The sequence below is a fragment of the Girardinichthys multiradiatus genome, chromosome 13 (genome assembly GCF_021462225.1).
Source record: "Girardinichthys multiradiatus isolate DD_20200921_A chromosome 13, DD_fGirMul_XY1, whole genome shotgun sequence".
In the NCBI taxonomy this organism is placed as follows: Eukaryota; Metazoa; Chordata; class Actinopteri; order Cyprinodontiformes; family Goodeidae; genus Girardinichthys; species Girardinichthys multiradiatus.
In genome coordinates, this window is record NC_061806.1 from 24,423,123 (window position 1) to 24,440,137 (window position 17,015).

Consider the following 17,015-nt stretch of genomic DNA (forward strand, 5'->3'; position numbering starts at 1 on the left):
ACAATGTACTTTCATTTATTAAAGCTACAGTGTTGCTTTAGTTATCCTTTTATTTCATACTAATCCTGTAAATACACTTGGGATAAGGTAGTTATATGCGAAAGCAGCATTTGATGAGGGTTTTAATCATCATACAGTGGGGTATTGGTTTATATATGTGAAAAACATATTACCTATCTCTTTGGCATTAAAGCCACTGCACGCCCACCCTGAGCTCTCTTGCGTCCCCCTTAGGGGACCGGGCCCCCAGGTTGGGAACCACCACACTACATTATCCGATGCATAAAAAGGGGATGCTGAAATGAGTTTAGTTAAAGCTGCATATATTCATACACTAGAGAAAAACCAGGCAGATGTGAAAATGGTATAAAGATTTTCCTTCAGTAGCTTTAGCTGTTTTACATTCATCTTGAATTACAAGAGAAAAAGTTGCAAAGCTGCATATGTATACATAAATGGGTTATTTACAAGTCAAAAATATCTATAAGTTGATTTTTTCCCCCTAAAGGTTTATGCTGGAAACTACAAGACAGTTTGCCTGATCTGTCATCGAACACATATACTGGTTTATTCTGTTATCTACTAACCTCTTATGATTAGAGATATGTGGGGACAAGTGGTAACGACTTAGTTTTGCAGAGGAGATTCACACTAACTTGTTTTCGGATTAATTTATTGAGTACAAATATCCAGTAACCTTACTTCATTTTAGTAAAAGACTCAATAAACTCAGCTTTATGGTGACAGCTTTAATGCAAATGTTTTAGTGTGAATGCAGCCACATTTTCAGTTCACGCCAGAATACATAGAAGCATTTCTTAATGGTTTTAATCCTAGATCTTAAGAGTGAAACTAAATCGGCCAAATCACAATCAGCAGGTCAGAGTTTTACAAAAATCTGAATTAGGAACAAGCCTGTAAAACAGACAACTGTGCATAAAATGTTGTTGTTCAAAAAGGGTTCACAACCGATCACCAGCAAATGTTCGCATTAAAATCTATACAAAATACCAATACATGACAAACAATACAGCACACTTAATAAAAAAAAAAAAAAAAAACATATTTAAATCTTTTTGATTCTCTTCTTCAGTTGTTTGTATAAATCCCATACCCTGATGTCGGTTTTCTTCAGCCAGCAAACAGCTGCGCAACACTAAGCAGCCTACATATTGCACACATGTGTAATATTTCAAAAGTCGGCTTATAGTTTGCGCAGGCATTATAAGCAAATGTTGCTACTGTTTTGAAAATATAAATGTTATGAAAGGATATTAAGAAATGACAATTTGTGCTTTTACAATAACTTTTTTTCGGTGCATCTGGGCATTACTGAATTAGTGAATCCTTTTTGAATACGTTTTGTTATAAATGTCCTACATCCAGTAAGTATGAGAACCTGCTTGCTAACCTGCTGTGTTTAGTTCATTATATGCGACTGACAGAAACCTAGAAGGATGACCACCTATGCTGCAGCGCTGGAATGCCGGCGCCATGTAAACAGGCCTGCGCTGGTTGTTTCAGCTTCATTAGTTATTTTTAGAGGTAAAAGATAACATTCTCTTCGCTGATAGCAGCTACTGTGATAGCACCAGCTCCCACAGCAAACTGAGCATGAAATAAAAAGCAAAAATCCATATCTATACCGTTTCATGTTCGAGGGCCGCAGAACACAAAAAGATGCCACACTTTATATTTGACAACTGCCTTTTTTTTTTCTTTTTTTTACTTACAGGGAACAGGATTTTAAACAAGAAAACAAGTTTAATTTGAGCATTTCCGCTGTGTTTCTGCACAATTTATAAGAAAAAGAAGTCAGATAAACACATCAACCCGTATGCTCGTTCTCTCTGGTTATATTTATTTCATAGCAGTGCAACACATCTCCCCAGCAACATCACTCTGGGTGTGATTTCCAAACTGGTAATGGTGGATTAATGTTCAACTCACTCCTCCTGTAGCCTTGACAATTCCATTGCCGTAATCCGAACTGCAGAATAACAATTTACAAAGCTGCTGAATGAAAAAACCCCACTATAACAATAAATAAAAATAAATAAAAGTCCTCTCTCCCTGGCAGAGAAATCCACTGGAGGATACAGCTGCTGCCTTCTGCATCAACTCTAGTTTCACTGTTACATGTTTCAGCTGGAGATCATTAAGCTGCTTGGAGCAAAGACTCAGCAGGGAGAAGAGCCACGAAGTATGTCTTGAAGATTTTCTAACAGAGCCACTTGTGAAGCATTAGACTAGAAATTAAACATTTAGCGACTAATGCACACTCGAACCTGAGAGGCCTTAGGAGTGCAGTGGTTGTCAGATAGGGAAACTATGTTTTTGTCTTTCATGTGAAAGAAATTCTTAAAAAAGTACAATTTGGAAAGAAAATCGGAAGAGCTTACATTTAGGAGAAAATAAAGTCAGTGAACAATGATTAGGTTTTTTCTTGCTATTTCATTACCACCTGTCTCTCCACACATCTGCTCACCCTCCGCTCTTCTATAACTGTAGAAACAGCTTTTATCTCGAGTATCAGACAGACATACTGTTCAGATGAGAGATGGGGACAGGAACACAGATGGAAAATTCACAAATAGCTCCTAATGTAGGAAAATAAATAATAAACTGTTGTTTTAAAAGAAATCCTGTAATTCTCTGTAATTAGATCATGTTATTCCATTGTCTCAATTTAAAATCTCTTTCTATTATACTCTAATTTATGAATACCGTACAAAAATACTCATATGGCTTAAACTGTTTCCACAATTTTTCCCGTTAACAACTGCAAACTTCACTATACCATATTTAGATTTTGTGCTATAGACCAACATAAAGCTGCACAATATTGGGAAGTGGGAGGAAGATATGTAATTTTCATAAATTTTTACAGTTTAATATCTGAGAAGTGTGGCTCTGATATCCCCGAAATAAAACCAGTGCTTCAGAATCCCCTAATTAGTAATATTATCTCAGTATAGACCCAACTGTTCTGTAAAGGTCTGGGAAGTTTATTAGAGAACATTAATGAATTAATAGCATCATGAAGACCACGTTACACAGCAGACCAGGGATCAGATCAGGGGGCAAAGCTGTGGAAAAGTTTAAAGCAGGATTAGTTTATGAAACAACATCTCAGAGCACTGTCCAATCCATCGTCTGAAAAGTGTTTCGCACAGCTGGACACCTACCTAGACATGACAGTCCACCCAAACTAACAGGTCAGACAAGGAGACAATTCTGGCCTTTACAGAGGAATGGCAAGAAGAAAGCCATTGTTGAGAGAAAGTCATTAGATGTCCCATGTGTAGGAGATACATCAAATATGTGGAAAAGTGTGCTCTGTTCAGAAGAGACCAAAATTAAACGTACTGATCCACCTTCAAAATACATAGTTTGCCTAAAAAACTAACACTGCACATCACTGCAAACATACCATCACCATGATAAAACATGGTAGTGGCAGCATCATGCTGTGGGATTCTTTTGTTCAGCAGGGACAGGGGAGCTGGTCAGTGTTTATGGGAAGATGCATGGAGCTAAATACAGGGGAATCCTGGAGGAAAACCAGTTAGAAGCAACTAACGTCTTGAGACTAACCTTCCAGCAGGACATCGACCATAAAACACACACCCAGAGCTACAAAAGGAACGGTTCAGATCGCAACACATCCATGTGTAAGACATCAGACCCACGTCTTCAGTTCACTGCCTTTTTTTATTTTACGTAAAATTTCAAGTGTACAGAAAAAAAAAGTCATGCTGCTAAATTTATCTGAGGATAAGCCATTGATCTCATCATCAAAATTGCAAAGCTTGCTTACTAGTGGTTTAGGTAAAGCTTTTAGCAGCATCTTAAGATAACACTACTTTCCCTGAGATCGGATGTTAATATATTTAATTGTTTAGACATTGGACTTAAGTCTACTCAATTCTGCCCCCTCACCATAAGAAACCAAACCTTTAAAGTTATTAACAACAGGAACAGCCATTCTACCCCTCCCTACTAGTGGTGTTAAAACACATTTGTCATACAGAGCACTTGTGCCCTTTAAGAAAAGCTTTTAGATGAGTATCATGATGGCAGGAGGCAGGAAGCAACTCCGGCTGCAGCTGAGAGAGCCATCGCAGCAGCCCATAAACGTTGACAGCTCATGTCCGACTTACTGTCAGTAACCACGAGGAAAACCACCCAGTCAGCTGCAGCTGCATGTGTCACCAATCTGTTATCTGTGTGCTGCTGTCCTGCCACCAAAACAAAGAAGCAGACATAAAGGGATCATGGCACACAGATGGAGACCAACAGTGAATCCTCTATCTGCTGGACTCTGCAGAGACAGAGATCCACATACCAAAACAGATTATGAGCTTATGACCCTAAAACGCTTATGCCAGTCATAATGCACCCACAACTGCCTGCTGCTCTGGCCAGAAGTGTGTGTGAAAGTGTGCGTGCGTGCGTGTGTGTGTGTGTGTGTGTGAGTGTAGCAGTATGTCAATTGTCACAGCTCACTCATGATATCAAGTTCATCTTAACCCTGTGGCACAGTCAGACCTGATGATTAAGGGGGAAAAGCATTTCCACATTCACACACAAACAAGGAATGTCGTTGTGATCTGCTTAGAGACAACAAGGCAGGGTGAGGGTAGGTTCAAACTCCCTTCCATAAATTCTTCGCCTGTATCTATGGAGGAGTTTGCAGATGGGACGGGATGTGGGGTGGGGGTTGCAGATGGGAATACAGAGTGATCCAGAGAGGGATGTAGACAGGGAAATATGGAGTGGGATAGAAAAGTAAAGTCAGAAAGATGGAAAACCCATGAGAGAAATGAGCAAGTGCTCAAACCAGTGGATGCCCCACACAAACACTAAGAGCTGAGCACTGATTAGTCCAGTAGCAGAACAAAACAGTTCTGTTATCATTTATCATACATTACTGCTCCTTACTTATTCATTCAGAGGAGAAAACACCCACGAATTGAAGCAAACAGATGGTTCCGGTGTTCATACTGTATGACTTGCATGTGATATAAATGGCTGGCTGTGCTTAATTAGCACTAGCTCAAAAGGCTGCAGAGCATCCAAGAAAGTCTCCTTTATCTGTAGCTTTTCTATATGTCTATTATATCATAGCAAATGCTATTGTGATAATTAAATTAGTAAATAAACGATGTACCAATCATTCACCTAGTGATCATTATCTTTTGATCAGCTCTGAATAGGGATCAGCAAGTCAACCATTGAATAATCAGTTTCTTTTCCTAAGTTCATTAAATACTTCAAAATGTAAAACTCACCTTTTAATTATTGTGCAAATGCACAGAGATGTTTCTTGATGTCCTGAGTTTAATGAACTCAGGTAAAGGTTAAAAGCAGATCCTTTCATGTATGAAGTGGGAAAATCTTGGAATCTCTTCATTTATCTGTTGGACTCCATTACCATTACTGCTATCAAGACATCTGCAGTGCCGTTTTTGTTTTATGGCCAATGCTTGAACAATTTAGCTGTGGAATTAAAACAAAGTTTGCACAAATGGCTTTGCATGCGTCCTAAAACTTCTTAAAACTTTAATGGAAATGGGATAGAGCCAAAACTGGTATGTCAGATCTCAAATGCAAATTGGAATTTGTTTCCTGGCAAAAAAAACGTCTGATATGAGCATTTAAATTATTTCAGTAAATAAATTAACATTCTTACATTAAATCAGCAAATCACTCAACAAATCAAAACGGGACTCTTTTCTCTTCCTGTCAACTTACTACAACTTAACTGATTAATGATGGAGCTTAAATTTAAGTAAACACATGTAGCTTTAGCAACCTGAATGAGGAAAGTACTGTGTGGCAAGGAAAGTTTATTTGTAGAGCACCATTGATGAACATGAAATTCAAAGTACTTTACAGGTTTTCAGTCAGTCTAGTGCCAATTTATTTGGACCTATGTATCTTTGGTGATTTTGCTTTGCAGTGAGTTTCTTTGGACACACGCACACACCTACTACAAAAAAAAGGCAGAAATCACCACCAGGGAGATGGCATGTCTTTGAGTGCCTATGGCAGGAGAATGGACCTTCAGAGTAACAGAGTTCACTGCTACTTTCCAAATTAAAAGTCTTGCTTTTTTATGGTTCAACCATAAAAAAAGGTGGATTCCAGGTTCTAATGCACCAAGTGGCACAATCAAAGTGTTTCTAGTTGGATTATATCATGTAAGGCATCCTTAAGAAAAACTAATCTTACAGTGCCATTAGAACAGTAAGAGCCTCCAATAAAAACCGTATTCCTAGGGACACTTATTATTTTAACAACCTACACCGTTAAAGAAATGACTATCACAGTTGAAAACAAAGAAGACCCTCCTTCTGTAAGAATGTAGCCCTTCCCAGCCCTCACATGCACGGCTTACGGACGGTAAAACATATGTGCAGAGAAGCAACATCAACATCAAGTGAGTGTTTTTGGGAAAGAGAAGGTCAAGAGCTTCAATTGTGAGTTGCAACAAAAACTCTTCTTTTTGTCACCAACATAATAACAATAATAATCAAACCCAATGTCGAAATTGAGTTTGTATTAGTTCTTCTTATTTTATCTTTAATTTTATGCATTTTCGACCACAGTTTATGTGGCTAAAACCAAAAACAAAGTTGCAAAGCTCGCTAAAAAATGTGTTTCTGTTCAAATCATTGGCAATACAAAGAACAAAAAAATGGACAGAGCCAATATCACCTCACCCAGTGGCTGGCCTATAATTTTTAAAGGAAGAGTAGTCATCTTGCAATCAGAAGGTTGTGGGTTCGATTCCAGCTTCCTCCTGCCATATGTCGATGTGCTTCTGGGGCAAGGCACTTAACCTCAAGTTGCCTACCGATCTGCGTATCTGTGTATGAATGTGTGAGCGTTAGTGAGTGCGATTGGGTGAATGTGGCTCTAGTGTAAAGCGCTTTGAGTGGTCTGCATGACTGGAAAAGCGCTATATAAGTTCAGTCCATTTACCATTTAAATACTGTAGCAGCTTGTCAGCCTTATTGCCGTTGATATATTGTTTCTTTTCGACACTGACTGACTGACTGGATGCAGAATCTGGGTACAAACATGCCACCAGCACATATTTTACATACCACTGTTTCAAATCCAAACCTGTCATTTCCTGTGAGTTACAGTACCCTTTCCAAGGGAAAATACCAACCAAATCAAGCATCTTGAAGACTGAAGTCAAGGACGATTCTGTCAAATGCTTGAACAAATTACTTAGCAACACTTGCATGTTACATTTGAATGCTAGCTAACACCTAGAGAACTAAGATAAAACATTAAACAGCTATTGATTTAAATATACTGTCCTCCTAAGAAGCCAGACTTTCTTATAATATTTCAAAGAGATCTTGATCAATCTTTTAGGCTTTCTAAGAGGTCTTTAAAGCTTTATGATTGGACATTAGATGCTTTTTCATTCCTACCAGGTTTTGTCATCACATGGTACAGTATTTGCCCTAGAAATGAGTAAAGCCGACAATGGAAGATGCAAGAGAAAGTCTTGGTACTAAAATGAGTATTTTACAAACAAGAACAGTATTCAAAAGTATTTTAGGAAACATGAAAAAAAAAAAACATCTAGCACATCATCCTTGTTTAGTTGATTATTTATTCTATGCAAATATCACTTTGTCAATCACCTTCCTGGAGCTAAACAATATTTCAGAAATTGTGTTTTTCTTTATACACTGTTTTTGAGATAATCTGTAGTTCACATAAAGTTTTGAGGTGTGTAGCTACAGAGTCTACAGAAGGTTTTCAGTTATGCACCTCAGCAACCATTAGACTCGCTCTGTGAGTGACGCTTTCTCTCACCACGCTTGAAGAAGCAGTCTGCAAGCCTAGTTACTGAATTTCATACACATGTGGCCAAGGACGTGGGTGGAACACCTGAATTCAACAATTTGGAGGGTTAACCAAACACTTTCGGCAGTATAGCATTTCTTGTCTTTTTAGGTTACACTGTTTTAAAACTAAGTTAGCAAGTTAAGATTGGCATGCATGTTAAACATCCCACTGCATAGTTTACTTCAACTGAAGCATGCTTCCAAGATGCTTCTAGGAATCAGCCTGGACTCAAAGAAACTGCCAGCCGTAACTAAAAGACTACAAAGAAAAATATAAGATAACTGAAATGTGTAAGTGTTAGCTTCCAGGTGCACTTGGTTTTCCCAGTTCACATCAAAACAGCAATACTGTTTTTACGGTTTGGGGGAAAACACCAACAAAAATGACAGAGCGTCTGATTTTCCTCCAAACCACATAGTCCTAATTCCTTTAATGAGGCTTTGGGGGGAAAAACAAGGAAATGAGTTCACGTGTTTGTGTGTTCTTGTCCTTGCATATGTGAGGCAGGGAAAGTGAAAGACGGGGAGAAAAAGAAAAGGGCAAGAAAGAAAGTGGGCTGAGACCGAGGGCAGCAGATGCAGGGAATGAAAAGCCGGCTGTGGTAAAGTGGGGAGAAGGTGATGGGAAAGCTTGTGGGAACAGACGCCAGTCTTGCCTCCCTGCAGCCTCTCTCAGCTTGGCACAAAAAAAGCACACACCAACCCCCTTTTCAGCTTAGGCATGGCCCAAACAACTTGGCAGCATAGCAAAGCGCTTTCACTTAACCGTATCAAAGTCAGACTGGCGCTGTACTTAAAGAAAAAAAAAGACAAACTTTTAAAATGTGTCCTGGCAGGCAAAAAACCGGTGCGAGACTTCAAAGACAGTGGAGTTGCTGCTTGGTTTATTCACTCTGATTTAACTGACAAGTCCACTGTGGGTGGTACTGATAACCTTTGACCTTCATAATCAACAATAACCTGCAATGGAATTTCCTAAAACCAGCCCGGGTCTCATCTTTCAGTTGCAGAGTGAGCCTCACCAAGGAGAAACAATGTGTTTGCATGCATGCTATGTAGAATAACAGTGCAATGAGAAGTAGGCTGGAATCATGCCAACTGGTGCTTGGAAACTAATAACATGAACTTCTCACCAATCAGTTAATGCACCATACCTAAAAGCTAACAGGTTACGCAGATAACCCTTTGTGTGGAAATTGCTTCTAAGGAGAGTAGGCTATAAGTTGGCTATTAATAGAATAAGCAAGGTGTTGGAAGCTTCTAGAATGGAAGCTGTGTTTTCTACAGACACATGCTGGCTGTGCCTTCAGGCTGCTACCTTCAATGAGACTTCAGCAAATACCTGGAAGCTGAACATATGAAAGCAAGTTGCTGTTTTGTATGCCTTTGCAGAGTCCATTTCTGTCCATCACAGATCATAGGTCACATGGATTAGGAAATATAGGGAATGTTTTAGAAATATGACAAAATAAATCTACAGGGAATCCTCATAGAGACTGATGCTACCTGTGCTAACCATGCCGATCTTGTTTATCGCTTACATAAAATGTTAAAGACATTTTAAGATAAATCATGTTTTGAAATAATACTAAAATTATGTTTAACAGCAGAGTTGGGTGCTCTCCCTCTCTCACACAGTGTGACGTCCCCTTCAGTCCCAATATAAACATCAAATGAACGATAATGACAGAAAGGCTCCTGCATAGTACATTACAGATATTTTACTACAAAGATATGTAAATTACATAATGTACTAAACGTTGTCTATTGTTTTCTATGTCTTAAAAAGAAACTTTAAACAAATAAAATCAGTATCAGTAGATCAGCGCTTTACAAAACTAGCCACAAAAAACTGTGATCAGCGACTCTCTAGATCAGAAGCAAATTTCTGTATGGTTTCACTTAGTTTTAAGGGATCATGCTTCCAACAGAGAAATAATACAAGAACATCGATTTAGAAAGCTGGTAATAACAAACCTTTATCATCTGGAAAACTAGACTGAGGAAGTGAGAATAATCTGCTGAAAATGAAATTACTGCCGGGTTGATGTGCGTTTCCATCTGTCTGTTCATGCATCGCCTTGATCTACTAACCCAGTGCCCCAGAGAATGGAAGCTTTCCCTCTCCACAGCTGTGTGGGGGGAAAAAGGGAATTTCTCAACCTGACACTCAAAGACGCTTCCCAGCCAGCTCTGCATCTATCCGTACTCTCGGATACTTCGACTCACCTCTGCAAAACTTCACCAGTAAGAGCGGCTCCTCAGCGGCGTCTCTGCCCGTCTACCTGCGCCTGTCCACCCATCCGTTCCAAACAAATAACAGCAGATGAGAAAGTGCGTCTTCGCTTTCAGCGCTGAGGCTTGATTTTTTTTTTTTTTTTTCGCAGAATCGTCCCGGTGCAGCTTTAAAGCAAATACTGAAACTCTTTATCCTAGAAGAAGAATGCAGAAGTAAAAATATTATGGTCGTTTCGTCTCTGATAATCAGCCGTCGCAGCCGTCCACACACAGCAAACACGGAGCCGACCCTCAAACATTCCAGTTTGCGTTTCAGGCGCTCCTCCTCAACAACGGCTGGCCAATCAGAGGCCAGAGATGTCACAGAGTGGGCGGGGCCAGCCGATTTTATAACCCAGATCTGAGAAGAATGACCCCTTAACTCCATCATGTGGTGAGGGTGGTGGGGGTGGAACATCATCGTAAAGTGTTGGTCCTTTTGTTATTTGTTCATTCAAAATAAATCAGACTGAATGAGCTTTCAATTTAAATCAAAACATTAAATACATTAAAATGAAAAGGCCACTAATTTCAGACTGATTTTAATTTATGACTGTATTGGCAATGCATCTTTCTATTTTAAATTTGCACATAAGAAAAATAAGGTCCAGTTGAAGACGATTATTTCAAAATCTTCCTTTCATTGGGATTTTGATGTTGACAAATAATAAATTATTGAGCGAAAGCTAAAAAGAGCACAATTAATAATTTGTGCAATTTGCAGCTATGTGCCATATAGACCTATAGCAATGGTTTATTTTGGTCATGTCGTACCTGCTGTATCCTGTAAATATTCATTTTTTTTTTTTTTCTTTGTATTGCATTTTCAGTCCATTAGTTTTCATTTTGATTTATATGACTTTTGATTTTTAACACTGAGAAGGACTGCAGCCCAATTTAGTTGTGCAATCACAATAACAATTCTATTGTAATTAAATGATGATAAGTCAGATTTGTTTGAGAATATAAAGACACAGATCCAAACTCTGAGTAGCAGTCTCAGCAGCTAAGAAACAGTTTACACCCAGAGAACAAAGAAGGATTTGGACGAATCCTTTAACTGTCTCTCAATTATACAGTTGGAAATTGTTCACAGAGCAAATTTTGTATGCCAGTCAGATTCCCGAGTATTGATCATGACTTTCTAACATGTGTTGGTGTGAAGGCTGGAAACTGGAAACCTTTGTTGACGTGTTGGGGCGTTTTTCCAGTGTTAAATTATTTTGGCTGGTAGTGTTGTATCCTGCAGCTGCCCTTTTAGGAAGTTATGTTTCCAAATATATTCTTGCTGAAGGACTCAAAAATTCTTCTAATAGCTTAAAACAAAATAATAATAAATAAAAAAAAATGCTATTTATGTTTTAATTTTAACAAAAAAAAATCAGGTATAATATTTTGAAGATTTTTGCCCTTCATTTTGCACAAATTTCACTATAAATTCTTATAATAATAATAATAATAATATTTGTACAATAACAGCCCAGTAACATATTTTTGATACAACTATTTATCATGTCTCTATCTCTTTAACAGTATTTAAAATGTTAAAGTAAAGAGAGGAGTAAAAAGTGAAATGCTACCCATGTTGCTCTGATTTTTCAGCGCCTCAGATCATGATTACCTCGCGGCGGTGTTTGTCTTCTATTTGTACTCAAACGTTTAAATTCTTAATTAACCAGCTTTTTAAAAATCAATTTGCAACTAAATTCTGCAGCAGAATTGCCTGCTCCTCACAACTCAGTTCGGATTTCTAAAGCACAATAAAACACAAGAGTAATAAAATATAAACGGAAAATATAAGCAATAAAATAAATACGTATGGCATTTAGTGCAATATAAGTTCAGTAATTCAGCTGAACTGGAAAAAAACACCAGAGAATAGAAAAGAGCTTTCAAAATGCTTAATTGTTGAAATTTGTGAGATACTGATACCTGCATTAATAAACGATGTATTTTCACAACTACTTGCACTACATATTTCACTAATTCAATCCCATTAATAGTCTTTTACAATCTCCATAAGTGAAGACTTTTGGATGCCAGAAAATTCATGAAAATGCATTGATGCGGTGTTGCATTTCTATGAATTGTTGCATTATTACCAAATTTAGGCCAGACACTGTGCACAACACTTAGGAAATCTCGCTAATTTTCCTACTTGCTAGTGGAGGAGAGTTAAGTTAGGTGTGCCGTCATTTCCAGATCTTCCGTAGGGACATGGCATGCATCATATGATCTCTTTAAACCCTGTATGTTTTAGATGTTTCCCTGGTTCAACACATGATATTAATGAATGGGTAATTATCATGTCTCTGCAGAAGTTGATGATGTGCTGAAGTGAGTCGACCATTTAAATCAGTTGTGTTGGTGCAGAGACATGTGTAAAACATGCAGGCACCTTGCCCTTGAGGGTTGGGACTGGACAGCACTGGTCTATGCTGTCCCTTTAAAGAGACAGAGTTAATACAGTTTTTTAGGGCTAAAACATTATTATTTTATCCAGGACAATACGTCCTATATCACTTTGCTCCTATTTGAAAGTAACAAACTACGTACTGGGTTTCATTATCTGGGATTACATAGTTTAACAGTAAGGTATTCTTTCTATTTATCTTACCAATCCATTTATCTCAGGTAGTGCTTTTCCCTGGAAAGAGAGCAGCAAACAAATTAAATCACCTTAGAGGAATCCACAAAGAAAAGATAAACATCCCCATCTTTAAAAGCTGCAAACAGCATAAAGTACAGGTGCTGCTAGTTAAGATGAAGGAAAAACACATTTCTGCAGCTGGATTTTGAGGAGTGACTCATCTCCAAGTGCTCCTGCCAGCATAATTGGACTCCATAAGTGGATATGTTGTTCTGCTGAGTCCATACAAATCCAATTCACCTCGCTCTTCCACAAGCGACGGGAGCAGAAAAGGACTCGTCCTTTTTAATCCATCATAAGAAGACAGATTCGTGGAGGATTAGAGGTGCTCATGCGTTCAGTTGAAATTAACTTTACTTCGGGATCAAATTGCATTATTTGTGCTCACAATGTGCACAAATGAGAATGGATTACCTTCCTAATTGAAAACAAAAGAAAAAAGCTTCAGAAACCTGGTTAGAAATTGGTGAATTGGCTCTAATAAGAAGGACATGTTTCACAGTGCAAATATTCAGGGAGATCTGCAGGATTTCTATAAGCCCTTCAGCTTGAATTCCAATACCCACACTTCCACAAACACCCCCCCTTTTCTCTACTCCTCAGCTGTCGGACGGATCAGGCAGTAATTATGGCTGTCATCAGCAGCCACTGACCAGCAGCTATATTTATGGGAGACCCAGCATGTTCAGACACACTGCAGAGACAACGCCATGCACATGTAATCAGTAACCTAAAGAAAAACAGCTGCAAGTTGATCTTTAACCTGCATCTGTGAATGAGGAACAGGCAACAGGTACTCTAAAGGGGCACATATCATGCAGAATCCACTTTTTTAGCCCTTAAATACATTTTGTTGTGTACTCGGAAACTGCTGGAGAGCAGAAAAGTTGAATTTAGTCTCTCCAGGTGCTGCGTAGATATCTTTATATTCGGTTTGGGTCATATTTTTACATTAGCAGTTTTGCATTGTTTTTGCCGTTTTTGTCTTGTTTCTGCGCTGCTAGATAATTGTATCTCTGCTATCAAAAGAAGTGTCATCTGTATTTAGACAGATGGAGCAAAATGAAAAGAAAACTCACTAAACAAATATTATACAATACAGGATACAAGCAATAGATTAAAGAGTGCATATCATATGTTAGAGCCGTAAAACCTTAGAATGTTGAAAGCAAGGGACATAAATAAATCACAATCAAGTTTTCTTTAGTTTTTCAAAGTGGATACATAATAATAAAAATACATTAAAATATTCATCTCAAACATCTGATTGACATTGTGTTTCTTTTCTGAAACAACGAGACCCTTCTGAGTCATGCCCAAGAAAATAGGAAAGCACTACCACACATAGACGATGATGTTGCAGCTATAACAGCACATCCTTGAAAGCTCTCATGGTAATCAGCGCACAAATTGATTTTCTAGACAAAAAAATACTTTTTTAAGGAAAACTTTTACAGTTGAGCTACAAAGATCACATGTGCAGGGCATTTGAGTGAGCTTAGTGGAAGTAAAGAGATGAAAAGCATGGATTTCTCCTCATCTATCAGAAACAGGCATTGGAACACAGTGTTTACCCTAAGAGGTCCATAGAGCTGGATTCTTGGATTTAAAGGAAAGAGCAACAAGTACCAGAGGCAAGAGAACACAACTGAGCTATTACCAATAACTCCAGCAGGGTGTCAACAGCCAGACCATTAATGCAACTTCAGGTTTTGTTTGGAAGCATATGCATGATGTTGTAAGAAAATATTTTTTTAAAGGAGCGTTTTCTTACATATTATATAAAAATACATCAATAACCCCTCTCTCCAAATGAGTCTTCTGCACGTTTAGCCCCAATAATTAGCTTCAGCAGTGACATTTTCTTTCCCTGCGTCTGAGCCAAATGACCATAATTCTAACTGCAGTAGCAGAAATATAACTTCCCTTATATCCAAAACATGTGACACACTGCTTGAACAAATGTTTTGATAGGAAAACATGTTATGGTAGGAAAACACACCGCAGATGGACTTATAGAGTTTGAGGGTTGTGGTAGATGGCATCCTTAGAATAACATTTGACAGCTGGAGAGGAGTTACAAGTAAAACAGACTGATTATGTAAAGAAAAGAAAGACTTGCACAATCAGTGCGTGTTCTGCAAATTTAAAGTGGGCTGTTCAAGTTAACTGTTGGGAGAAACATGCTGACACATGTCTGTGTGACAATGTTGGCTGGAATTGGAGCAAAGATTATGTCAACCGGAATGCTGCCGGAATTTCTTTGTTTGTAATACAAAACGCTTTTTTGGAAGCAGGCAGTCAAAGCATGCTAAACTTAAAAAGTTGTTCAAATGAGAAGTTTTAAAATACGAGGCTCATCTCAGACAGGCTGTTGAAATGCAGTATCTCTGCATTATTTATCTATTTAAATGATTATGTTTATAAATTTTAATTTAGCAAATTATTTATTTATTGGATTTTGGCCTTCCTTCCATACTGCATTCACTTTAGCGTATTAGAATAATATTTAAATAGTTTTGAAGTCTGCTTTTTAAAAAAGCAGTCCTTTATTTTTTATCAAAGTATTTATTTATTTATTTGAACGTGGAAAAATGTCCATATATGTTTTCACAATATTTCTAATTTTACTTACAGTATTTGAATATTTTAACATTGTTACATGTTTAATTTCACTAGATTTTTTCTACCTTTAATATCCTGTTTTGCATTTATTCATCCATCCATTTTCTATACGTACAGGATCGCGGGGGAGATGGTGCTTACCTCCAGCAGTCTACGGGCGAGAGGTGGGGTCCACCCTGGACAGGTCGCCAGTCCATCACAGGGCAACACAGAGACACACAGGAGAAACAACCATGCACACCAAAGGGCAATTTAGAGAGACCTGTTAACCTAACAGTCATGGTTTTGGACTACGAGAGGAAGCCAGAGTACCCAGAAAGAACCCACTAATGCAAGGTGAGAACATGCAAACTCCATGCAGAAAGCCCCCTGGCCAGAAGGTGAACCCAGGACCTTCTTGCTGCAAGGCAACAGCGCTCCCAACTGCATTACCGTGCAGCCCATATCTGCACTGATTTTCAAAATCCAAGACTTTTGCTTCCCTTTGTTTTTTTCGGCTTTCCTAGTACCGATACAGGAGTCAGGTAGACCACACAACTACAGGGCAGAGGAACAAGGCCAAAAACTGCACAGGCACAGGCACAGCTAATGATGAATATGTATGTGCCACTGAAATATATAGATGGGAGATGCTTGCTGTCAACTCTGCTCAGGTTACAAATGATGTGTTGGTTGACTTATTGGGAGATGCTCTGAAAACTCTATATTTAATGCAGCAAAATAAAGAAACAGAAGGCATGCTGTATGTGTTTAACTTTATTGTTCCTTAACCATTTATGCAGTTATACTTATTTACATATTATCTAGCATGTCTATGAAACACAGAGATGACTTCATTAAATGCTGCATGCTGCTCTGTGGACCAGCCATGTGCTTTGGCAGCTTTGGGCTTTCATGACAGCTGGCGTATTGCAGGTGAAATCTGTGCCTTAGAGACAGCACATACAAGAAAACATCAACAGGAGCATCACTCTCAAAGTCACAGAGATCTCTCAAAATACGCAAATGTGACATTCTTTCTCATGTTTTTCTGTTTCCTCGTAACATTTTAAGAACAACATTCATGCATGGCTCCTGTATGCATCAACTGAAAAAATTTGTTTTTGCTGTAGGGAGTCCCTGTGCTCTAACGTTTCTGCAGTATATTTCAGCTGCAGAGTCCAAACACAATGGCTGATGCCACTACTTGAATGCAATATTGAATTGTTTGGAGCGATATAGAAAATACTGAAATATCTGCTCCCTTTGAGATGCATAACAAGCAGCTGTCTCTTTGTCTTTGTTGTTTTTTAGGGTTTAAAGCTCCCAATTTACATCTCAGACCAATGCTGGAGAACGCGGACAAGCATTCCAGATACAAACCAACTTTTTTAGAGATTGGTTTGAGGGAATAAATGACTAATAATTCAGCACCATTTTTAGCAGCTCCTTCTATAGGTATAATACTGCAAAGTTTAGTGTCATTTAATGCTTATGTTGATTTGTGAATTGTTATTTTGAAGCAATGAACGTTCTATGAAGTAATAGGGCTCACCACCTTGCCACTAGTGCTAGCAGAAAAGGAAAGGAGTGAATTTAGCAAACAA

General features: G+C 38.3%; 1 protein-coding gene across 3 annotated transcripts in view; it reads right to left on the bottom strand.

The window, feature by feature from the left end:
- ripor2 (RHO family interacting cell polarization regulator 2) overlaps nt 1-17,015 on the bottom strand; it is a 99,735-nt gene that overhangs the window by 58,306 nt on the left and 24,414 nt on the right. The window contains exon 1 of one of the 3 annotated variants that reach the window (XM_047383880.1): nt 10,107-10,517. The exons of the other annotated variants lie outside the window; for them this stretch is intronic. The gene's annotated coding sequence lies outside the window, so the exon portion shown is untranslated. Of the gene's footprint in view, nt 1-10,106; nt 10,518-17,015 lie in introns of those variants that run through there. 3 annotated transcript variants of the gene reach the window in all.